The sequence below is a fragment of the Sebastes fasciatus genome, chromosome 2 (genome assembly GCF_043250625.1).
Source record: "Sebastes fasciatus isolate fSebFas1 chromosome 2, fSebFas1.pri, whole genome shotgun sequence".
NCBI classification, from domain to species: domain Eukaryota; kingdom Metazoa; phylum Chordata; class Actinopteri; order Perciformes; family Sebastidae; genus Sebastes; species Sebastes fasciatus.
Genome location: NC_133796.1, coordinates 22,336,369 through 22,363,365, shown reverse-complemented (window position 1 = coordinate 22,363,365; position 26,997 = coordinate 22,336,369). Strand labels below are relative to the sequence as shown.

At 39.7% G+C, this 26,997-nt stretch overlaps 1 long non-coding RNA gene across 1 annotated transcript in view; it reads left to right on the top strand.

The window, feature by feature from the left end:
- Positions 1-26,997, top strand: part of LOC141762042 (uncharacterized) — a 96,654-nt gene extending 69,657 nt beyond the window's left edge. The window contains exon 3 of the long non-coding RNA XR_012592704.1: positions 26,837-26,997. This is a non-coding gene — a long non-coding RNA (uncharacterized LOC141762042). The remainder of the gene's footprint in view (positions 1-26,836) is intronic.

Here is a 26,997-nt window from a genome sequence, read left to right as displayed (position 1 = left end):
GAGCTTTGCTCTATGTCTATCGGACACTCTGCACAGAGCTGAAACAAGAGTTGATTGATAACAGTAAGTAAGTAATTTATAATGACGGGATCCTTCATGTAGCATGACTATTCATCTGGTCATATGTTGGAGGGAGGTTGCTTCTTTCACATTGCTTTTACATTAAAACATTTTTGAATTCTTCAAATCATAATTTGTCTAAACTAAACCGAGGTGAAAGAATAAAGAAATGCAGCAGGCTGATTAACAAGCTTTACTGCTTTTTTCCCTTTGGTGTAGAAAGTTTTACTAATTCTCCAGGGACAGTTGTGTGACAGTACAGTATGTACTTCTTTACTGTTTCTTCCTACACTACAAGCAGAGAAGCTAACCGAACTCCTTCAGCTGTCTCGTTCAGTCAAGTGCCCCTCACCATGCATGTTATAGCTGGTCGTCAAGAGTCTCCCCTGGACGTTTTAGTATAATTTTACTGCTTCTCGCCCAAATAAGTTTGACCTTGGGTTTTGTTTTCAACCTGTATGAGCCTATGACTGCTCATGTTGCCCCATTGGGCTTCTTTTTAGCTTGTTCACCAAACCCTGTCTGCTAAAAATTATGTTCCCATACAACTAAATTGCAATCGCAATTACATTTCGAGGTAAACATATTTTCTCCCGGATTACAAACGCATTTTAAACAGTTTTAATTTTGTGGTTAACTTTGTAAATTGAAGAAAAACAAAACAAAAAAGCAACAAAACTACTTAGTTAGGTTTCATAAAAAAATAAACCATTATGATTAAAATAAGTGAACACTGACTTTTAGTTTCACATGGGACACAAACAGCAGTCTCCTGGGTGAAAGTCCTGGGTTTGTTTGAGCCACCCACCACACCAACCTCCTCCCTACGCAGGCTTCCTTGGACTATCATTACAAACATATTTGCGATACGTCAAAAACTAATCTGCGACAAAATACATACCCCTTTGAAATGTAATACACAGTTTTGTTGTATGGGAACATCATTTTTATTGAGACAGGGCTCGTTCACCATATACCCGGTGAGTACAATGTTATTATAACTAATAGGAATGATGGCCAAAACTATGAAAATAAGACCCACGTTGTAATAAACCAGAGTTATCCTTCAACACGCCTCCAGCAGGCAGTAATACTGAGTCACGCCAACGCCAAGATTCTCCCCTTTTGGTTTTAAACCCCACCCACCTCTCCCTACCCCCCTATGGCTTCTTCCTGACTCCCCTGCTGCTCCTTCCCCTCTCCCCCCTCTCTCTCTCTCTCTCACACACACACACACGCACACACGCACACACACACAGCGCTCTACCCTCTACCCCCTACCTCCAACCCCCACCCCCAGGCCTTGCCCCAGAGCACATTGATTCTGCTGTATACCTAATTACTGCTCATAATCTATTCATTTCACCACCGCCAAAGAGGGCAGCAGCTGTCACACAACACACCACCAGGGGACGGGAGGAGGGACACTGGGGCTGGAAACCGTGATGAGGATTAAAACTTGAAGGAAAGACTGACAGCTTGATGGCAGCAGTGATAACAATCACTCCTCAGAGGGCTTCATGCTCAACATGTTTTGCTCAAATTCTAAAAAAAAAAAAAGTTAAGTTTTGATGTGTGATGGAGATGTTTTTTATTTTTTGTTGCTCTTCTAGTCTTCGCTGCTCTCTCAGGCTGACACCGAGCAGAAATTATGCTGGTGGAAGTAAAGTGTGTTGTTTTGGCAGGTAGAGGCAAAAGGGCAAACACACTCAGACTTTTCTCCTGTTGAATGTGTTTATCACAGTGAGAGTGTTGAGAATAAATAACTCAGTGGACCGGAGTCAGACCCTTTGGTGTGTCCTCGCTGCTATTTAACCTTTGAGTTTCAGGTTCAGCCCCTGAGCGAGTGCTACAGTCATTTGTACAGTTTTATACTTTGTGCATGTACATTATATATGTAAAAAAAGAGAATGTACATTGCAAAATATTCAAAAGACCAAGGGAGTTCATGATGTACATGGCTGAGGTGAAAGTCTGGTTCACCTTTCGATATATCTATCACTGTATTGACGATTCATATTCATGGTTAGATAACAAACAACTGTTTCAGACATGCTGTATTGGTATGGATCCCTTTAATATAACAGTTGACATTAGAAGTGAGGTGAAAACAATTCATCCGTAGTTCTTGTTTTTTATATGTTACCGTAAATAAAAGACATTTCTGTATTTTTTTTATGGATAACAGACTTAATGTAAATATAAGGAGACATTATGTTTACATATATTTCCAGCACAGCTACGACAGAGTTTGTTAGCAGATGATCCAGGTCCAGGTGTGTCATATCATACAGGTAGAAAAACTGTACATTTCAGCAGTCCTTATCTGGGGGTTGATGAGAGGCATTCTGGGAAACGGAGGAAATCGAAAAGAGAAATCTAGATGGGATAATGGGCACCAAAAATAAATGTAAACATTTCATCACAAACCAAAAAAAAAATGTACATCACAGATTTAAGTCTGAGTCAGCAGAAAGAAATTGATGAAGGGAGAATAAGGAGTTGCCTCAAGTTTTTCATTCTCTGCTGTCTCCATCTGTTCAGCAGAGGACCTGAGTTTTAGTTTGCTGTCCAATAATGCTCATTCAATATGAAAGCATAGATGACTGCTCCCCTAATGCAATCAAAATGTATTTCCCTCTCTCTCTCTCTCTCTCTCTCTCTCTCTCTCTCTCTCTCTCTCTGTCTCTCTGTCTCTCTGTCTCTCTCTTCTTCAGCCTTGGTTATGCTCTCAGCATGGGCAGTTGAACGGCATTGAGTTGACGCAGAATCGTGACGAGGAAATGTTTGGATCTTTTATACTCTTTGCACGTTTCTCCTCGCTGCAAACCAATATCCTCCCAAACTGTAGTGGGCAGTGTATCGAAAACTCATGTCTACAGCATGGTTTCTGCTAGGGCAACTAAGGATTCTCGTCATTGTCGATTAATCTGTAATTTTTTTTTCTTGATCGACTAGTTCTTTGGGCTATAAAATGTCAGAAAATGGTGACAAATGTCGATCAGTGTTTCCCAAAGCCCAAGACGACGTCCTCAAATGTCTTGTTTCGTCCACAACTCAAAGAAATTCAGTTTACTGTCATAGAGGAGTAAAGAAACCAGAAATTATTCACATTTAAGAAGCTGGAATCAGAGAATTTTGACTTTTTTTTCCTTAAAAAATTACTCAAACTGATTAATCGATTATGAAAAGTTGGCGATGTATTTAATAGTTGAAAACGAATCGGTTAATCGTAGCAGCTCAATATCTGCCCATCTGCTTCTGCATGGTTAAAAAATGTTGGATGTGCACGGACAGGCAAAAATTGCCACACAAGACACCTGCACAGGTGCGTGTCTGATGGTGTGACGTCACATTGGCCGTGCAGACACTCGTGTGCATAAATCAAGCTTTACCCTCTCTCTCCACCGAGTGTTTTTGCCTTTCATATCAAACATTTATATGTAAAATAATCTCCCTTCAGGAGGAACCTTAGTGGATTCACTTATTTTGAATGAATTTTGGCTGCTTGCAGTTAACTTCTATGACTGTGAGTCAGACGGTATCATGTTTCGACAGGTGTGCAGTACCTGACAGCTCACACAAACTGTTTGGTCTGAACCCTTCCCCTGTACCTAAGAAGCACACATCATACATGTCACAGTGTAAGACCTGTAATACTGAGCGTGGCACCGCAGAAGTCAACGTGGCGAAACATACCCGCAGAAATGCACCTCTCAGCCCGCCCAGGGGTAATCAGCATCTGTTTGTTTAATCTGCTTAATCTGCTGGTGAGCTCCACTGGGCGTGCCTAATTAGCAAAATTAATTTGTTAAGACATTAGCGTCGTTAGAGATGGCCAAATGAAGCCGCACTGTTTTATGCAAATGGGGCTGTGGATTTGGCTGGCTCTGTTACCTCAATTAGACCCTTCTTTGATATCTGCCTCTTTTCCTCTCATTCTGTGTCCCTTCTCTTTCCTCCCCTTTCATCTTTCCTTTCTCCTCATTATCACTGTCAGATTGCGCTAATCATGAAATACTGCTATTGTATGACAGCAAAGATGGGGCGCGGAGGGGAAGGGAGGGGTGGCGGGGCACGGCTCTGAAACTGCTAATCATAACAAAAAAAATAAATCTAGGTTTTCAATTAAAGGCGTACACTGTGGAGCTTCCACCACCACAGTTATCATCACCATTGCTGGCACCGTGTGTGGTGTGTGTGTGTTTGTGTGTCGGGGCAGGAGCATTTCTTCCAGTGTGTTGGTGGGGTAATTAGTCTCCCGTAACGTCGCACCCCTCGCAAGCCTGTTTAAGGGTTAATGAGGCCCCAGCAGCTTCCCAGCATGGGTTGGGGGGTTATGTATGTGGGTTGGGGTCGGTACAGGCCTAGCTTCAATAAGAAACCACCCATAGGACTCGCCTTTGAAGTGTCAGAGGGTCCCCCCTTGTTCCGGGTGGCTCCTGTTTCATTTGTCTGAGTGGCAGCATAAAATATAGATGAGCTGCCAGACGACACAATCTATGCACCCCTCGACCAAAAAAAAAAAAAACCCTCCCTCACACATTACTCCACCCTCACCCCTGACATTATTCACAGATTAACCAACGCCTCCCTGTCACCCGATAATGACCTCCCTTTCTCCTCCTAATCTAGCTTCGGAGGGTGACAGTAAAATTAGACACACTAAGCTTTATTTGTGTTTTTCGCCTCACAGTAACAATAAATGAACCTATTACCACCAGAGGACACGTTAATTCAAAATATGCTATAAGATAATGTAGCCACAGACAAAGTTTATAGTGTGTATTTATTTATTATCAGTTCTGCCCCGAGGTGGGGTTTTGTAATGAGTGGTAATGCAATAGAGGTGCGAGTGATACTGCAGCCTTGGGGATTTGTAGTTGTGGACTCCATTGTGGCTCCCACTGTATTTCATCTTTCCGGGTCCCAGTGGGATGTCCAGTGGTCCATTTGAACACCATCTCTAGTGGAGAGTGAGTCTCCGTCAGCTGCGTCCACGGGAGATAAGGGCCATATTGCTCTGTGCTCAATTAGAACCGTGACAGCTAACAAAAGAATAGGTAAATTTACTAGCAAGTATGTTGTTAGTATTGTCTGGATTCAAGACATTATGAATGTTCTTTTTGTAACGTGCAGGAGAACTCACTCACAACCTGTTTTATCGTCACACAGAAAAAAATCTGTAGTGACTTATTTCTCGTGAACTTTTATATCCACATTTTCTATATTGTATAGGTGCTGATGACATCACAGGCTCATAGTTGTTACCTTGGCAACAACTATTCTTCACGGGGTCTATATTACAGTAAAATATACAATATGATCAACAAATGTTCACACTTACAGACAATGAAACAGCTACGAAAACATGATTTACACTAGAGCTGCAACGATTAATCGATTGATCAATTAGTTGTCAACTATTAAATTAATCGGCAACTATTTTGATAATCGATTAATTGGTTTGAGTATTGTATTAAGAAAACAATTATCTGATTCCAGCTTCTTAAATTTTAATATTTTCTGGTTTCTTTACTTTCTGACAGTAAACTGAATATCTTTTAGTTATGGACAAAACAAGCATTTGAGGAGGTTATCTTGGGCTTTGGGAAACACTGACTTTCATCATTTTTTAACATTTTATAGACTTATTTAATCGAAAAAAATAATCGGCAGATTAATCAACAATCAAAATAATCGTTTGTTGCAGCCCTAATTTATACACAACCCAATAAAATTACAGCAAAACATCAAAACCACACACACACACGCACAACATTAACGTTAAATCGAACAATTGACAGTAAAACATATAAATTATGATACACCTCAATTAATTCGCACATCCATAGTGGAGAGAAAGATAAGTAATACAGATTTTGCTCATTTGTTTTACAGGCTGGTCTTCAAATAACATCTTCCATTGCTTTTTAAAACCTTTTGATTATTGAAATATGATGTACAGCAGACTCTTCCACAGAGATATGTCTCTATTCATAACAGTTTTCTCCATTGTAATGCTCTTAGTCCATTTCACGTGTTTAACATTTAACTAACAGTTAAAGAAACTGTGTTTCTAAGTGTCTAAATATTACACGTCACTTACTGACAACCTGATAAAAAGTGAAAATCATGAATCCTTCAGTTAAAAAATGTAGCAAGCAGTGGTGTAACTAAGTACATTTACTCCACTACTGTACTTAAATACAGTTTAAGTACAGTACTTGTACTTTACTTGAGTTTTTCCATTTTCTGCTACTTAATATTTCTACTCCACTACATCTCAGAGGGAAATATTGTACTTTTTACTGAACTACATTTATTTGATAACTTTAGCTACTAGTTATTTTTTCCATAAAAAACATATGATATGCTTTTATAATATGATGCAGTACTGTACTACTAATCTACCCAGTAGTATATAAGTATCTAAATTGATGAAGAACTGCAACATTAAATGTTTTTGTTACTGATAAAAACAGAATAATATAATATTTTATAATAATACAACACTTTGAAAGGAGCCGTTCTGCATAATGAGTACTTTTACTTTTGATACTTTCAGTACATTTTGATTATAATACTGCGTACTTAAGTAGCATTTATGAATTCAGGACTTTCACTTGTAATGGAGTGTGTTATTTGTACATTTACTAAAAGATCTGAGTACTTCTTCCACCACTGTCAACAAGTCTACATAGTTAAAAATATTGCAATTCAGTATGTAACATATATAACAACAAAACCTCCAGCTTATCATATAAATCTTACAAATTAAATTTCAGCTGTTCATATCATATTTCATGTCTTAAAAATCTTAAAGTGAATTGTGGAGCAGCATCCAGTCGGAGTCCCTTGATGTTAATGTTTTTGCTTGTCTTTATTTCCGAAGGCGGCATCAATCAAGAGAAAGTTAGAGAAGAGCATTAATATGTCCTCATGATGACAAAATGCATTAGAGTCGGGAGGCACCACGTTTCATTACAGACTACAGGGACCTCTAATTTCATTCCAGTCCACTTTGTGGAAACGACAAAATGTTATTACGTACAGCGGGTGTATGCAACATTACATAGCCACTATTTATTTTCACTTTATTTGCTTAAGTAACACAGGGGCATCTGCAGGTAATTGGTTTAAGCCTGAGAGAGTCTCTGTACATAAAAAAATCATCTTTTCTCCTCTGATCTCCCGGGAACCTCGACACTGGCCAACTTTAAATGGTTTCCCTGTAACAACTTTCTCCAGTCACTTTGTAAAACTTTCTCATCCCAATTATTTTTTTTTTGTTGGAGCAGGCTATTAGAGTAGCAGGGAGATTGCTTTGACCTCTGTCTTACTTCACACGTTTGCTTCAAAAGTGGAAACAGATAACTGAGCGGCCTGCCTGTCGACAAGGTCTGTTCTAATTACTGGATGCATTCTTCATGTGAAAGGGGGAAATGTTACTATACAAGATTAAAGACAGCATATAGATATTAGAAATTTAAATCGTCATCCCAGAGAAACAGTGTTTGCTTTGTTCTATATAATTTATGACAGCTTTTTAAAGGCATCAGGTACAAGTTATGATGATATGATAGGGTGAAATTGAATAAGAATAATTGGAATATTCCGTCGTTTGAGCGGTGTCTTTTCAGCGGAATGAAGAATAGAAATTAGTCTTGATAAGGTTGGGTTATCTCTCTTTGACAAATGCTCGGGAAATAGAGATAGACAGTGGCTGCACAGAAGCCAATTGAACAGCAATTACAAACAAGATAACAATTTTGCTTCCTTGCTTGAACTTTGAGGAGGATATAAGAGCTGACAGGAGGGCCGAGGATGAGAACGATAAGGAGGCGGAGGAGGCGAGGGGGCATTTTTAATCTCGAAATTATTATATCTGGACTAGTGACTCTTCAAGGTTTATCAGATTGCTTTTCCTAATCATTGCACCCTGAGTATGTTTGATCTCCATGATGAACAGATGATTAGTTTTTCATGAAACCATTCAAGCAAAACGCTCCAACATGAGCTGTGGCGAGACGCTGTTGATTTAGCTGTTTGAGAGGCGGCAGGCCCCTCCGTCTACCGCACGCCAGCCTGAGCAGGAACCCACATGGGAGCAGGGAGGGGTCAGGCAGGGTCAAGTCTATGGGTAATGATATATCACCTGCCATATATTTAAGGTTTTGCTAATTCTCCTCTCAATTATGACCATTCCTTTGACCTGTTGGCCTCGGAAGCAATGAGGCGACACAATCAATTTGAGCAGGGGTAGACATTTTTGGCAGCGAAATGACACCGTCCGGATGCTGCAAATCACAGGCGGGCGGCCCAGATGATCCCCCGGTGTTGACTTGCATACGAGATAATGTCATTGTCTGACAGATGAAGGGCATGATATGAAAACTCACCAAAAGTGACATAAACATGGCAAAAAAAATATATAAATATATATATATATTATTAAAATGGAACATTTGGCTGTTTTTTCATTTAAATCCCAGAGAAAATGTAAATCTTTTTGTTGACACTGTTATAGTGAGGGACAAGAAAAACAGGAACACCTGCCCTCCAGCTGCCCTGCAATAAATAACGGCTTACTTCAAATGTTCAGTATTGGATGAGACTACTACTTTATTTGTTTGTGTGTTGGCTCAAGATGAAACAATTACTTATTTGTTGTTATATGTTTTATTTTTATGGGGGCAATTATATAGCATAAACCCGTGGTTCTCAATCTTTTTTCAATCATGTATCCCTTTTGAAATATTTTACAAGTGCCCGTTTGCCAGCGCAAAACATTTTTGGTAGAATAAATATATAATAAATATAAAAAAATATTGAATATAAAATGTGGTTTCTCAAACTTACATTAAACATTTTTATTGAAGTTATATTAGTATAATTATTTTAGGAATGATGCATGACTGATATTTCTTTAAATTTACATTTAGAAAAAATATCACATACCCCCTGCAGTACCCCTAGGGGGGTACTAGTACCCCCATTTGAGAAACACTGGCATAAACCAATGTTACATCTAACTATGAAGCAAGTAATCTCTGTCTGTCTGAACGTCCTTCACATATCTCGCAAACCGTTCTTCCAATCGATTTCACACTTGGCAGGTGTATTGCTCAAGGAGTGCAGTGTCAAATGTGGTGCAATTTGGCCAAATGGTGGTGCTATAACTGTAACTTTTTAACCATAAGTCCCATAAGAAACTATTTTTTTCCTGGACATTGTGGGTCCAGACGAATCTATCCATATTAGCCATTCCCATTTGCAACTAGATTGATTTTCCGCCATTTTGAAATGTGTCCAAATCTGATTTTTTTGCAACTCCTACACATTTTTAGCAATTGTCACAAACGTTGGTACACAACATCTCTGGAGGAAGCCGGAAATAGTTACTTTTTGGGATTTTTGTTGTTCCATATAGGTTTGCTATAGCTGGCCCTCACAGTTAGCTCAAATGTTGTGAGCAGGGATTATATTACAACTAATGTCATATCTCCTGAACTATTTGTACTATTGCGTCCACATTTGGTGGACATGTGTAGATATGATATCTGAGTGATCAACTTCACACTTGGTGGGTACAATACCACGGTTCTCGACAATGCTGCAAGCAGAACTTCTGGGGGCCAAGAAATCGGTCCATTACGTATGAGTACGTGCTCCTAACGGGCACTGCACTAGTACTGTACAACAGCATTTATAGCCATCCCTAGATCCCTAGATAGGCCTTTAAAATACACAAAACTCAACAATAACATTTAGTAAGTTAGTAAATGAATTGCTTAGCGATAAGCTTAAACTTTTCTGGCAATCGATTAATGATTAAAAAAATGTAAAGCCTTCTCTAGTTCTAGCTTCTCAGTTGTTAGGATTTGCTGCTTTTCTGTGATCGTAAATTGACGATTTGGGGGTATGGACTGTTGGTTTGACAAAACAAGCTATTGGGAGACGTCAACTTGGGCTTTAGGAAATTGAAACATGCATTAAAATGTACAGGGTTTTCTATTTTTCTGGTCACTCAGTGTATAACCTTGAGGAGTAAGGCACAGTTGATAACCTCTCACACAGAATTTGCAATGACAATAACACAATGTCATGATAGTGAATTATATCACTGCATATTAAATCATTCTTAATGTTGAGGAGAAATAGCACACCAACGTTTTCCTGGAGCATGGGAGATTTCCATCAGACAGTTCAGCACAAGCTGTTTTTTTTTTTTATATATCTGTTGTGCAATACTTGAACGATACATAAAGCACAAGAAGTCTCCTCAGATAAACCCCTGTAACCTCTGAACGCAAAGCTCCGGCACTCAACATCTCAGTATAATAGGATGACAGCTCGTGTGAGCAGAGCGAGGGGGATGAAAAGAAGGTGAAATGGATTATTTAACCAACAGAGAGCGAGGAACTGCAGGGGGGTTCAGTTCTCCATCAGAAACTTTGTTCTGCTTGGATAAAGTAGAGAGGAGACAGGAAGTCGTGTGCTCACCTCTTTGCTCCAGACGGAGCACCGAGGTACGGGGCACACAGCAGGCAGGCCACAGATGAAGGCGCTACACCCCCTTTAGTTTTCCCACTCATTAACTTCTGAGACACACAAACTGCAGCGGCAGCATTTAATTTAGTCCTGGGCCAATTCACACATCCTGTATAAATGCTCCAGGCCTTGGTTAAGTGTCATTTAGTTTAGTTTTACATGTTTTGCTCTTCTCTATCATTTGAAAAGTTTCACACAATTTTAAATACATGAATAAATATTTAGTGGACATTCACTAATCAATACTGATATTTCCCAGACAGAGGATTATTTAACTACTGGGATAGTTTCTTAGCAAAGGTCTTAAAATGATTCAGCAAATACAATGAGCTTTGGTTTTATTGCAGCCAACTTACTGGAATAAGAGACATCAGAAAAGCTTTAGGGACTGCACGGAAAGTATTAGGTTGGACATCACGTTCTTATCCAAACTCATCACATACTGATGCTTTGTCAGACCCCTCGGCATCACTTTTCGGTCGCAGTAAACACATGCTTAATGTTGTGAAGAAAACAAAAACACTTGCTTAGCATGAGGCAACTTAACCACTATAGTTAGGTTTAGGAAAAAACAACATGGTTGGGCTTAAAATGTCTATGTTTTTACAGGGCAAATGTGATTTGATGTTGTGAACAGAGGACATGAATGAACAGCTGATTATAAAGAGAAAGTGAAACTTAACCCACGGGACACTAACAACAGTCTTCTGGTTGGAAGCCTTGTGCTTGTCTCTTTGCTGAAGGAAGGACAGTCTTTTGGTTCCATTACCATGTTAAGTTTAAAAGTGTTTAAAATGAATTATGTTCTATGGTTAAACAAGTTGTATGAATTCAGCACTGTTAAAAATGTTTGATAAATCCAGTTAGGGCCTTGCTTTTGCAAAAGGGAACCATACAGTTCAGCAGCAGTTCAGCGCTCCACACCCCAATCATTGTGGCGCAGTCCTTTAATTGAACCCGTTGAACAAACCATAGTTTACTGCACAAGACATCGTGAATTCTGATGTACACACTTTCAACTCTCGTTACCCACTGCTCTTTATGAAACATCTTTTGACAGACAATTAATTCCACAATGTCGTCATTGCAGAATATCATAGCAGGGTTTTATTAATTCATAGAAATAACCTCCATGTTCTTCTCAGACAAGAATTTTTACACATGGATTCAGTTTTTCATATTAGGGTTCTCAAGATGGATTGACAAGATGGTGTAGTTTATGTGGTCAGTACATGTTGTTCTTGCTTTTAATCATGTGAGAATCCATTGCTTTTCTTGTAGACAGTATTATCCGTGCTGTCAGATTCAAGTAGCGTATCCTCCCTTGGTTGTTTAGTGCTGTACATTTGTATTTGAACCATATTAGGTCTATAGCTCATAGACCAACCCGATATCACGCCAAAGCGTGTAAAAGACCTGTCTGTCCACCAGAGGATAGCGTGTCAGTTTCATGTTTTGCCTAACCGAGGTGTGAATATTACACGGGTGTATGAAGGTGCAGTACCAACAGGGGCCAACAAAACCACTCACTTAGGTTTTGGAAAAACATAATGGTTGGGCTTAAAATAAGTACATAAGCTAAGTGAAATACGTACGGAAACAACGTAACATAAGTACGTAAAACACATGAAAAATGTCACTAACGTAACTTAAATCAAAACACTGGTCTTGAACATCGGTCTCCTGGTTGAAAGTCCTGTGTTTGTTGGATCCATAAACCTCCCCTCCAGACTGCCATTATCTTTCTCCCCTTTTATTCTACATCATTACATTGCAGTCAGTAAAGACTACATGCCGAGAAAAATTACACAACAAAAGCAAGAACATGCCTTTTTTGTGCGACCGTCTGCATAGACAGAACCTCCTACATGTTTAGGTGTTTTTTTTAATTCAGAGTGACCAGCAATGAGAACATGGAGACAGTACACTACTAGTGTTTGTTTTAGGCGCATATTTCACATTTGTTGAACTTTCTTGCTTTATTGTTTCCCAACTATTTGCGTCGCAACTTCTTGTTTTGTATTCTGAGTTCTGTTCAAGCCACTTGTGAATTTTAGCATTTTTGTAGTATTACACATTATTGTGTAGCTCAATCTATCTTAGCTTTTGAACAACAATTGTGTGGTCTGTCAAATCAATTTAGTGTACATTTTAACAACAAAGCTATGTAGTTCTACGTGGCCTTGAGATGATTTCATGAGAGATGTTCTGAAGGATTTTTACCAGAAAGTGAGAGGGTTGTTTTTTCTCCACAGGTGAGCACCTGTGGAGTTGCCATCGATTGCATCATTGCAAAAATTCCAAGGAATACACAGTTTCTGTCAGTATTCGAATAACAAGTACACAGGAATCAGCCTGAATTACAAATAATGAGACTGATACAGATTTATTTACATCCAGTTATCTAACAGGTTCTTTTAATGATAATGAGTTCATTATCTGGCATTATATGCAGCATTTTATTTGTATATTGCCACAAAAATGAAATTGTTCACAAAATACATGTAGTGTTGTTTTCTATTGTTTTTGTTGGAATGACTGCCTCAAATGCGCCTGCTTTATTTCAATATATATATAGTTTTTACTTGTGATATTGCATCTTTCTGTGAGTCTAGAGGCTCTCCAGCTCGTTGTTTTCATAGGAACTCTACCAGGATGAGAAAAAAAAAACTAACAAGCACTTGTCAGTTCTCAGCCATCACTTTCGTGACAAGCCACTCTTGTGGACTTCTCCTCTTATCTTCCCTCTCTCTCACCTTGCAGTCATCTGAGAGAGCACATTTCATTGCATTTGTATGTGTGTACACGCATGAACGTGCACGTTTGTGTGCATCTATGTTTGTGTGTGTGTGCATGCTCGCCTGCATGCATGTGCCTGTGTGTATACGTATGTGCTTACATGTGTCAGAAACTCGACATGATCTTGTCTCCGGTGAAGGCCTTGGATCACCCGGCCCTGCTCACTCTAGACCTGACAGTGCAGCTGAACTAATCAATATCTCTCTGCAGTCAAAGGTGGGTTCTGCCACGAGGCCGCGGGGGTGCACTAATTGATGGAAACTCACCGCTGGCTAGCTCCATGCCCTGCGGCGCTGGAAGACGGAGAGCTAGGGCCTTCCACCGGAATCGAAGGGGAAATAGAGGACGGAAAAGGCCGAGATCATAATCAGGAGGGAGAAAGCTGTTTAGTTTCTGTCACTTTTGTCTGTTTACATGTGTGGCTCAGTGTGATTTTACATACATGGGACATGCTGCTTTTTGGGTGACATATTTTGCGCTTTGGCAGTTTTTGGCTGGCTTTCGTGTCTTATTCTGAAGGATAAAATGTTCAACATAACAATGGCCTTCTGGTATGCAGGTGCAAAACCTGTGGTGGAATTTTATTTTTATTTTTTTAATTTATTTTAGTGAATCAATTCGGCAGGACACCTTGTCTTAAAGTACTGCCAACCCATACAAAATAATTACATTAGTCTGGTTTTAAACCTACGTAAGACAAATATGTATTTGATTTGTATCATAGACTTACTAAAGATTTCAAACGTCAAACATGCTATTACTTTTCTATTAATAAATGCCAATCATTTTTAAATAAATGGATGTATGTAATAATGGTTATATTATACTTTGACAATGCATTTTACTATGCTTTTAGAATAACCAGTTAAGGCTGGCCCACACTAAAATGTTTTTCAAATCGTAACATGTTGAAAATGTGAGAGACCCGACACAAAACAACATGTTATGTTAAATTTAACAGTTTTGTTCCTATAGTGTGTGGTGAGCAACGATTTGCCCAAAAAAGCACATCACACACTAATAGATTCCATTCACGAACAACAAGAGTCCCGACTCTCAAAAAAAACTGAAATCTTGCAAAATCTCTCGCGATCAAATGTGACTTTGGTGTAAACAAACATGGCGGACGACAGGCAGGAAGAATTAGTGATATTAGTTTTTGCAGCACTAGGTACTGAAAATTCACGAAGAAAAAATATGGATGAAATCATGGAGACATGTTAACCACAAATCAACAAGTTGGTCCTCCATTTCTGAGGTCAGTCTTACTACTACGTCATGCTTTGTGTTTGCATTAGCTCATGCATTAGCCGCGGTCGGCATGACCGCAGTTGTTGTCTTTCCTTCTTCAGACAGCTTGGTTCTCAATTGGCTATCGTTCTTTCCCACGTGACGGCATCATCGGTTGTCTTCGGGTTTCCCCACACACAACAGGATATCTGTTCGAAAATATTGAACATGTTTAATATTTGCAATTTGAAAATGGTGTAGCCAGGATGAACTTCCGAGCGGATCGGGGTATGTAAAAGACACTCTGAACATACCTCACACCACAAGAATATCTGGAAAGAAAATCTTTAGAACCATCAAAAAATCTTGGTTTTGCTGATGATTGTCTGGAGGGGGGAATCAGGCCCAACAAATTCTTGTGTCATGTGTACCCGGCATTTATTAGTACAGTCTTCTGTGAGCACCCCTATAAAAAACTACATATAGCAGGTATGAACCTTCTGTTCTGGTGTTATAAAAGTGTCTTTCCTTTGTAGCCACATCCATTATCACATGTAGAAGAATCACCACTATCAGAGTTTTCAGTCAAGAGGAGAAAAAAACAAGAGCGTCCCATAAGAAATAAAAGATCATTTGAGAGAATGCCCACTGACTTGCTTCTTGTTAAGAATATATTGTTATGGTGCAGACTAAGCACGCCATGATAATTAGCATCAATAATTGAGTAAGGGGAAATGGTAGAAAGAGCTGCATTCAACGCTTGCTAAATGTGCCTGAGAGATGCTGAGATGGACAGTCTGGCTAGCTTGCTAATTTGGCTCCTTTTTATGTGGCACTGAAGATTATCTTTATGTTTCCACCCGCTTAGCTTTGGCTCTTATGAAACCTGGGAAGAGGACTCGTAGTATTTCCTGTCATTGCCATTTATCAATTGTTTGGTGGTGTGTATCGATCCCAAAGAGCATCAAAACAACATAAAGGGAAATACTTGAAATGCATGTCTCATCCTGTGGGGCATACTGAACTCATTCATGAATAAGAGCCCTTGACTTGCTTCTATAAAGGACACTAATACAAAGCTATAACTAGGTCTTAATTGATATGATATCATAGATTTGTGACTGAAGGTTTACAGAAATTAAAGTTATAAACAGGCCTTATCATGCTATGGTATAAACATTGCAAATATAAATCAAATTCCTCTTACATTTTTTTTAATTTTATTTTAAAAAGCACATTTACTTAGTAGTAGACCGCGTCTATAGAAGCAAACATTGTAGGATCAATGGAAAGTTGCTTCTCTTTTGCTTATGTGTTGTGCTGTGTATATTATGCTGACGATTACTTTTCTAGAAACCTCAAGACTGAGATAACCTTAATGCAGAGACAGCTGGAGGGCAGTTGTTGGCAAGAGCCGTTGCTCGAGCCTTTGGAAGAGGGAGCTTGCCTCTGAAATAGGCCAGAGATCTGTTGCAGTCCAGTTATGCCCATGAATAATATGATCAGCAAAAAAATCAACCTATACTGATGGAAAAACTAACCTTGAAACTTGCTGCATTATCGAACTGAAGCAACCTGTCAGGCATGTTTTTGCTGCAATATTTGGAAACATTTGGAACAATCTGGGTATTATGATTAAATTGGAAGATCTACTTATATACATTTGTCAGCCCGTTTGCACAAAAGGTGTATGAATGCCACGATAATGTGCAAGGCATTTAGCATGCAATAATGCCTTTCTTGCTTTTGACATGTCATTTGTACGCCTTGTAGTCTGTATTGACTGCAATGTAAATGCATCTGCGTAAAAATGCTACACTCAGAGCTAGTGACGTAGAATAAAAAGTGAGAAAGTCCACTTATGGCGAGCGGGAGGGGAGGTGATGGGTCCAACAAACACAGGACTTTTAATCAGGAGACCGTTGTTACATTAGTGACATTTGTCAAACGTTGTGTTAGTCCAGCAGTTCACAGCAGTTCGTGACATAGTCACAAAATTGAATGTATTGATTCGTGTACATAGACACGAATTTCACGTTTTTTCGTGAAGTTCAGCACAAAATCATTTTGTATGTAATCCACATAATTGTGAACCAGGAAGTATATAAGAGCGGCGAATGCCTCGTACGGAGGACGTCAGGGTGGATGTGTGGGTCAAAAAACACCAGACTTTCGCCCAGGAGGCCGATGTTCGTGTCCAATGTGCACAAAAAATACCTTGTTGAAAGTCGTGCTGAGCGTCACGAAAAAAAGGGAAATTTGTGTCTTATGTGCACGAATCAAATACATTAAATTTTGTGACTATTTCATGAACTGCCGTGAGACTGTGTTGGATGTTTAGTGACGTTTGTGACGTGTTTTCCATAGTTATGTTACGATGTTTCCGTACGAATTTTAGTAAGTTTACCTACTTATTTTAAGCCCAACCCTGACGTTTTTCCTAAACCTAACTAAGTGCTTTTGTTGCCTCAACCTAACTGCGGACGTTGCCGTAGTTGCGTGGTGTACAAATGACACGCTAAAAGGCTAAAATGCATCCTCATGATAAGGGGAATGTCTGTGTAATGTTGTGCTATTTATACGCCTTCCTATGAGACTGGGTTGCTACCGGTATACAGTATATATCAGGCACAACATATTTGTATATATGAATTCGGACATGGGTTTTCAACAGTGCACACGCTGTAAAAAAAAATATGGGAAGCAGTGATAATGCAGCCTGTGTGTAAAGGACTGGAGATTCTTCTACAACAAAGAAAGTTCAGAGTCAGTATTGACTGAAAACGATAGGCGAACCCCCCGGGAGTAAGGTGCACTTTCCAAAATGTAAATCAGGTCTTGCCTGAGACACGCGGGCTTCTCCCTCCCCTGCTGCTCAGAAAGCTTTGCCATTCACCTTTAAACAGCAGAACAATAATCAATGGAGCATTATTAATGCTGAAATCATTCATGTGCACTCCTGCGTTACCCTGCTGAGTGTAAAGCCACTGAAGTCATGTAGCCTATACAATGGATTGCATTACATGGTAGAAAAGTACATCTATCATAGCTGCGTAAACTGACCTGAGATCAATATTATCCAAAAAATCATGACAGGAATTGTGTTTCCATCAATTAAAATCTTGAAATGTAATGTTTTTAATCACCCAGAGACCTTATTGTTCGTACTGATCATGAACTATTAAGGTAGATCAGATCCTCCTGAGGCCTTTGATACCGTCGACTCCCCTTCAGTATCTTCTCTCTCTATATTTCTCTTAATCCCTAAGGTTTTTAGGCACCGGTATCATGAATTTCAGTCTTGAGACAGAAAAGAATCATGTATGTATGCTTCAATCTTTAATAAGCCGTGTTTCCTCGCCGTGTTACGCACAAGCCCTTACTCCATCCTCAAAGATCCTGGTGTAAATTTTTCACAAGCCATGTCTCTGCTTCTTGTTCATGAGCTGTCTCAATACACAGAGGCCTATTCCACCCGTGGAGTACAGCCCGGCATATTTATCGGACATTAGAGGAGTGTGAGCGGAGCGGCAGCGCTCTGCAAAAAAAGAACAGGGAAGGACTGAGCGCTCTCCTTCATTACAGTGGCCGGATATAAATCAAACTAATTATGGAGCCACTACAGTATCGAACCCATGGAGGGGAAATGAAATGATCAGAGGCAGGTCGCAGCTCAACACAGAGCGAGTTAATGAAAATATTAATTACCTGATGATATACTGGGAACCTGGACCCCCGCCCCCCTCCTACCTCTCAAACCCCCTACCACAGAGAGCATTTGTTTTAATTGAGTAATAATAAGACTGTTACATTTGGCTGAGTCACTTGATTTGAGTGGGTAATTGACCAATAAAGGCCCATGATAGCCAATTATAAATCCAATGTAGCGCTAATTACTTAGTAACTCTTAAGTGTCGGACTAACACGAGAACATTTACACCTCAGTGCAGATGGTTATTTTAAAAGTCATAAAATAAAACCCAAGTGAGTTCACAGAGTAAGTTTGATCCACATGACAGATACTAAATCAGTTTCTCTCTCTCTCTGTCACACACACACACAAACGCCACCTCCCTCCCAACATCACGGTGTAATGTGCTGCTAATATCAGATTTTGGCCTCATGATCGATTTCCTCTGTGTTTTCATTCTGAATTATTCAGTGGTACACTTTATCTCCTCACCTTCCTCTCCCCCCCTCCCCCACCCCGCCATACCATTTGTCACAGTGGTCAATAAGTGGGTGAAATTTGGATCCTGACAGTGTGGGACAGGGTGACTTGTAGGGTGTAGATGTGAGGGTGGGGGGACCCAGACAGATAATATGGCACAACAGTCAATCACCGTAATTAGAGGAGGTATCAACAGTAGTCTGAGGTTTGAGGCAGAGGATGTGTTGAAGTTCATGCTATTCTTAGGATCCGGTCATTTCTTCTCTTGAGTGAATGAATGAATGAATGAATGAATGAGTTCTTCTAGACTTGTGCTGAGCATGTTAATTCATTTACGTCTAATTAGCAGTGCAAAAACAAATATTTGAAAAGGTTAATTCAGTGTATTTGTACAAACTGGCCTTGTAATGTTCAGTTTGTCATTTCTTTCGTCTGATTCTCAGGTTGGGAACTACTGATTACAATGTACAAAGAGACCAACTGAAAATTATTTTAATTAACGATTAATCTGCTAATTATTTTCTTGATTGATCAATTACTTGCTTGGTCTATAAAGTGGCAAAAAAAAACATGCTTGTCACAGTTTCCCAGAGCCCACGTCTGCAAATGCCTTGTTTTGTCCAGTGGTCTCCGGGTCTGAAAAGTGAAGCCAATGCGGAAGTGACTTAAACTTGCATTCTATCTAACAGCCAGCAGGGGGCGACTCCTCTGGTTGCAAAAAGAAGTCAGATTGTATAGAAGTATATGAGAAAATGACCCTACTTCTCACTTGATTTATTACCTCAGAAAACATTTTAAACATGAGTTTATGATCTCAATCGCTAGTTTCAAGTCTTCTTCAATACAGCATGATGTTCATTTAGTAAATTATGGTCCCATTTAGAGTCAAATAGACAATAAAGCAGGGTATGCTTTAGGGCGTGGCTACCTTGTGATTGACAGGTCGCTACCACGGTGTTGTCCGGTCTGGGTGTTGTCCGTGTTTTCGTCTTAGAACTTTAACCCTTTCACAGTGTGTTTTCAATTCATGAAAATTAATTGTAACATTTTGGTCGCCTTAAAATGTCTTATTCAGCATTCGGTTGTACTTAGCTCCACCCTCTTGTGTCACTTCTGGTTGCAAAATACCAAGATGGCGGCGGCCAAAATGCCGAACTCAAGTCTTCAAAGCGGCAGTCCACAAACCAATGGGTGACGTCACTGTGACTACGTCCACTTCCTATATACAGTCAATGGTGTTTTGTCCAATCAACCATAAAATCCCAAACCATAAAATATGCAGTTTGCAATGATATAAAACAGAGAAAAGGAGAAAATCCTCACATTGGAGGAGTGGGAACAAGCAAATTTGGGCATTTTTGCTTGAAAAATTTCTCTAGAATGGTTCCAGCTGTAGACTACATGACCCTAACTGAAGCTAATAATGACATTGGTTGGCGGATTTATTTATTTTATTAGTTAATTTGTCTGGGACAATGCTCATTGATCAACAGAAAGAAAGGAACTGTAAAAGAGTCATTCATCTTCATGGATAGATGTGGCTCAACAAACGGACCTTGCAGTCTTAACTTTTGCTTTTGCTTGAATAACATAAAAGATGCTTAGACATTATGCCCTACAAATGATGGCGGATAGATCCCTAGAACTACTGTCTCTGAACTTAAATGTACAAGTGAGTTTTTATCACTTTACAAGGTGGAGGTGTGGAGGACAAACTGATGGTTCTCATTGTTAATTCTTCTAGATAATTATACAACCCATTCACTAATTAACTGGCAAGTCATTACTGAAATGCCACCAAAAGCATGCTCTGCAACACTTGCACCGATGCATCAATGTGACCGGTGCTTATAACTCATCTCAATTTATCTAGCTCGATGAGGTGACGCATTCAGTCCGCTACCTATCTGGCTCACAGGGAGTCAATCAATGAATTTTACATAGTTCGTGGCTTCACTGCATTCAGAGTGACAGGCTAATCAGTACTTTGTCAGAGTCGACTGCAGCTCCACCTGTCAAAGCTCGCAGTCTTCTGTGGAGCCGACGAGGTCCCGCGAGTAATAAAACGGAGAGCTGATTTCACACCGTGTGACCTGCGAGGTGTGGAGTCAGGACGCTGAGGACATAACAATCAATGTCAGAACATGTGGTATTGATGAAAGGTGTCAGAAATGGCTGGAACTTGCTTGGGATCCTGCAGGCGCTCGGCGGGCGTCTCTTGGGCGTGATCGTGATTAATACACAATGTTTTGTGCGGTATAACAGAGATGTAAGGCAGCGGCAGGAAGGGTCTGTTGGCTGTAGCAGAGACGAGAAGTCACAGGATCTGGGTGAAGTGCCTTTGAGGAAATCATCAAACTTTTACTTGCTTTTACTGTTAAACTCTGCTAAAGACAATCTCACACACTACATCACTGCTTTAGAAAGAGGACTTCTCATAGAGACATGAACACCACCCACCGGTGCAGTGCTTGTCATCTTTATTGTGTGTTGGCTGGTCGATGGGTGACGCTCAGGTTGAGGTGCTGATCTAACAGCCGTGTCATGAGTCGGATATTCCAGTAAGGGGATCCAGAGGATGATATTCCAGTCTGAGTAACAAGAGGCTAATAAGATCACAGAGAGACGATCAATGGCCAGTAAGCTGAGCTCTCTTTTTGTCTCTCTCTCAGACACTTGTTTCCTCTCGCTGTTGAACGCCGTCTGATTTCTCATAAACTCCCTTCACTAACTCACTGGACATGCCATCGATGCTTTTGGGGAGAAAATGCAGATGCTCCGGTTATATTTTAAATTCTGTTGGAAAAACATTGAATAAAAAGACTTGGTGTGAATGTGTGTGAGCACATGCTTTTGCACTTATAGGAGGACCTGATGTTTTACCAACGTTAGTGAGTTGAGGAAGTCTCCAACATAAGGACATCTTATTTGGATTCTCACTTTGACGAAGTTCAGTAATAATTTTAGGGGGATGTATCAAGTGTAGGGCTTTAGAAGGCATTGAAACTAAGCTTAAGCCTGGTGAGGTTCAAGGATTTAGAGCTGAAACGATCAGTCGCTTAATCGATTAGTTGATCGACAGAGCAAAGAAATTCTTAGTCGACTAACACTCATACAATTTTGTCGACTAATCGATTAGTTGATATAATCGACAGTTCTCTACATATTCCATATGTAGGCTGGAGAGATAGTCTCTCACTCAGAGAACAAAGGTTACACAGTAACCAAACGATCTGTGAAACTGAGATTCACCACAAAGAATCACACAAAAGCACCACTTTAAATCTTTACCAGAGATATGTTCATAAGTTTCTTGTAAAAAGGTCATTCAACATGAAAAAGGCAAAAAAAAATAACTAATCGACTGATGAAATCTTAGTCGACTAAGACCAAAACAACCAATTAGTCAACTAATCGACTAATAGGGGGCAGCCCTACAATTTTTAAGCAAATTGCCCAAAACATGCTTGATCCTCTAATGTGAGGATTTTGTCTTTTCTCTGTTTTGTATTGTTGCGAACTGAATATTTTGGGGTTTTGGACTAATGAGCAGACTAAACAAGACATTTGCAGACGTCGTCTTGGACTCTATTTGCAGCTTGCCATTTTCTGACATTTTATAGACTAAACAGCTAACTGATTCATCGAGAAAATAATTGGCAGACTAATTGATGCTGAAAATAAGATTAATATAATCAGTTTAATTATTTTTTACAGACTAAAGCTTAAGCTTTGCATGGCAGTTAGAGTTTGCATTTTTGCAAGGGTGAAGGGTGTATTTTTCATTCAGGGTTTATGATTTATCTCTAAGGATGATATTACTTTATGAAATTTGAACATAACTACAATTCTTTGCGACTTTGTTTAACTTGGTTTGGGTTTTGAATACATATTAACAACCTGATGATTTGCACATTAAGTTGCAAAGTTTACGTGCATCTGTGGATGTTTGTGTGTGCAAACGCAGGAGGGAGTAAGAAAATGGTGATTTGTTCCCTCCCTGTCATGGGAGCAAAAATCTAATTGCCATCAATCATCCAATTAGACTTGTGTTGTCTTGCTAAATGAGCCGTGGGACTTTGAAGTTGCACAGTGGAGTTTGCATCTTTAGAGGGAGGGGAGGTGGGGGGGGATGAGAGACAGAGTGGACATTCTCTGAAAAATGACAAATACAGATGCTACTAGTACTGCTATTATTTGCATTGTCACTGACATTCAAGGAGAAAAGTATTCAGCCAATAAGATGTGTGTGTTAGCGTGTGTAGGACTGCATGAACATTTGTTCCCCCTGCATGCTTCTCAGCCCGAGTTCAGCAAATGAGTTGAACCAACCTTCCCGGGCTCTTTCCTCTCCACTCCAACAACTCATGAAATATTTAACGCGCCTCACAGTAACCTCTCTCTCTCTCTCTTTCTCTCTCTCTCTCTCTCTCTCTCTCTCTCTCTCTCTCTCATATATATACAGTATATATATATATATATATATATATATATATATAATATATTTCTTTCTTTCTGATGGCCATGGGACGGAAATGTCCGCTTAAGCTCCGCTAGATTTTTAGAGTGCAAGTGATATCCCTCCTCCACCCCCACTTGGTGAACTTCCGCTCCACGCATCTATATCATTTCGTGGATGATTTCATTGTATTCAGGCTGGGTGTGTACAGAGGTAGCTGGATACAAATTTGACACCCGGACGATCGGCAGCTGCCGGCTGTTTAATCAACAGTGATGAATATTTGATGGCGTGGCGGCGGGCAAACGGTGGCCGACACTCTCCTCATTATCGAAGTCCATGTGTACAGAGGAAGATATTCAATATCTAGCAATGGGGAACTGGCCTCTTCCAGCCACATCAAATGCCCCCACAGTTCCTCTACGGAAAAAAACTAGATGTTATATATGTGGTGCCAGAAAAACTTTCCTTTATAGAGAAGCAGTGGGAAAAAATAATTAACTTGAGTGAAATAGCAGAGAATATAGGCCTATAAGAAGTATGGTGCCTTCAAATGAAACACTGGAAGTCGTGTACACAATATGCTTGGCGTTCAAGTGTTAGCCGTGGGAACACCGCTGCTAAGCAACGGCAATATTAACTAGCAAGCTAGCAAGCGGTTAACATAATGCGGGAAATGCAAAGGCATAATGACAGAGGAAAAAGATGAGGCCGTTGGGAATATCATCATTTTCCTCAGAGATGCTATGAAATTACAAAGAAAAACATATGACTAAAATTACAATATATTAACGTATCATGTACCAAAAAATTTGCTTCCATGGCCTCCGCCATTTCCGACAACGTCAACAAACACGTCACAGCTCCTGAACTCAGAGCTTTCAGAAATACCACAAGAGGGGGGCGTTTATATGGACTCTTCTCGTGAACACGGTAACACCTCTCCATTTGAAGGCAGCAGTAGACTAAACATTTAGTACTCAGAATTTAAATAAAGTCAAATAATTAAAGCATCAGCAGATAGAACATTTTTGGCATCATTGGGCAAAAATTCCATAATAACCTTTCAGCATATTGTAATTCACGTGTTCTGAGAAATAACTAGACTTTTGCACCTCCTCATAGCTCTGTTTTCAGGCTTTAAAAAAAACTAGCTCATGATGGGAGACTTTGGCCAATCACAGGTCATTTCAGAGACAGAGCGTTCCTATTGAGTGTTCCTATTGGCTGTGCTCCAGCTGGTGGGCGATGCTTGGTATTTCCTCAACAGACAGTACAAGATGTTTCTGAAAACATTTAAGGCGAGAAATAGGCATTACAGTAACAGACTATTGATTCATATTTGATCAGCGTAGCCTAGTTTGACCGTTTGATCAGAGTTCACAAGTTCATAAGAGTTCACGGCAGCTGGACGGCAGACTCCAGATCAGCTCTGATTGGTTGTTTTCCTCCGGTCTGTGAAATCTTGCAGATGCCATTAGGAGCACCGGAGGACACAGAGGCACAGGATTTTTTTCAGATTACCTGTCTCACGCGCTACTGTCAGGATATAGTGACCATTTTATAAAAATAACTTTTTTTTTTATCATATTTGCTCCATTTCTACCCACTGCTGCTTCAACCCTTGAAAAAGGATTAGTTCCTCAAAAGGTATAGGGAATTACTTTAACACTTGTAGCACCAGCACGCTGCACAACTAATTTGTGCACAAAGTGAATCTTTGAATAACACTATTTTCTCTGTAGATTAACAAAAAATCACCTTGTGTTTCCATATAAAGAAAGAGATCAAAGTCAGTAGGTCCATCCTGAGAATAAAAACTTTCAGGTTTGCACCAGGAGGATTGTATACAGTGAGTGAGTGATGTTCAGCACCAAGGACAGCGACATGCCGGGAAACACCATTCTGAAGAGTATCTTCTGCTAGCCTTATGGTTTGCAAAAATGAAATATTCCAGCACAGTGAAGAATAAGCTGAACTTCAGTTGCTTCATATAAAAGGAGTTCAGCTTGTCATCGCCAACAGTTAGACTCATTGAAGTTGGAAACGATTTGTGAATGTTGTTAAAAGCACAAAATGACAGCTAAAAACCCAACACCACCTCTAGTTGTGCATCTCATTGTTTTAAATCTGGAGCATGAAAAAAAAAAACCCGAAGAACAAAATGTTTCCGCTTTATAACGGAAACAGTTGTGTGAATGGGCAGCTTTATGAGCTTATAACTTGAATGTCTAGCTTGTTTATTTTATGAAAGTAGGCTAACTAATTGGCTAGTGAAATATAGTGATTATAAAATCTGCAAAATATTAGATTTTTCTACATCACATGAAATTGCAGGAATAGCTGTTGACCAACCACAGAAAATGTTGACCCATAACTTTGCTTGAATTTATATTCATGTTGATGTGGAATCTCCTTATACGGTGTTGTCTTGCCTTTTGTTTCCGGTGGCGTGCCCCCTCTCCGCCTCCTGTGTGCAGCACGTTTGGGTGATGACGACATGGAAATGGGTTCAATACACGGGTTCAGAGAGCACTCCTTCGCCCCGGGGATATGACGGCTCTTAAGAGGCAGGACTTGGGAAATAAATGACATTTAGCTAGTGAGGCAGGTTTAGCATAAAGTGACATTTAGGTGGCTATACGTATTTTTTTTTGAATGAGGTGAAACACCCAGCGACGAGCCAGTGCAGACATTGACGAGTGTTTTGATGTTTTAGTGCAGCACTTTATATCAGTGTGGATGTCAAACGTTTGATCCACACAAGCAGAGGGGTTAAAACATATTCCTTTGTTTTGTAGGGTGTCCTCGGATGTCCCCGTCCACAGTTTCCACACCAACTGCAAAACAGATTAAGATTAAATTAGTCTAATCCTGATAATAATTTGATGATGGAGGAATTAAAACTGTCAAATGTAGAAGCTGTAACCTCCATCTTTAATACTTGTTTCATGTTTGTGGAGGAGACTGGGGGTAGTTTACTCAAAAACCTCTTGAGCTATTTGGATATAGTTTTTATGTAGGTAACTTGTATTTATGTTCTGCTTGTTAACAGTCCTCAAAGGTTTTTACAAGCAATGTTAGAGTCACAATATTGATTGAAACACAATAATGTTACATCTGCCCCCACGTGCAGTAGCAATTGAAACAACACACATAATACCTTCATATAAATACCAAGGACCACAATAAACTACCAAGAATATAGATATAGTTAAAACAATTTAATATCCATTGAACAATTAATTACTTTCATACTTAAAAAAAAAAAAAAAAGTCTTGGCAGGGAGGGATCATCATAGACCATGCACATATTAAGTCTCTTGGTTCTGTCTTGTTTCTGATTGGTTCAATTTGAGATGTTACAACTGCCCCCGGTCTCCCCTACTGCAGGAGACAAATACAGATGTTGCAAATTACAGTAAATGCCAAAAGGTTGAGGCATCATATCAAACACAAAGCTGCCAATCACAGCACATCCACTGCAGTCATATTAAGAGTCATGTATGCAGGTTTGTTTTACTCCAGTCAAACTCAACAGCAGGTAATTTCACTCCTTATAGACGTTCTCACTGGTTGAAGCTGCTTAATCGGTTAAATCAACCATTGCAAGCTCTGGTTGTCACAGGCGTGGTGACTGATGTCCCATGAAGATCAGCTAGAGTGATGAGAAGAAAAAAGTGTTTTATTTAAGTCATGCACGATAATCAAAATAAATCTGCAG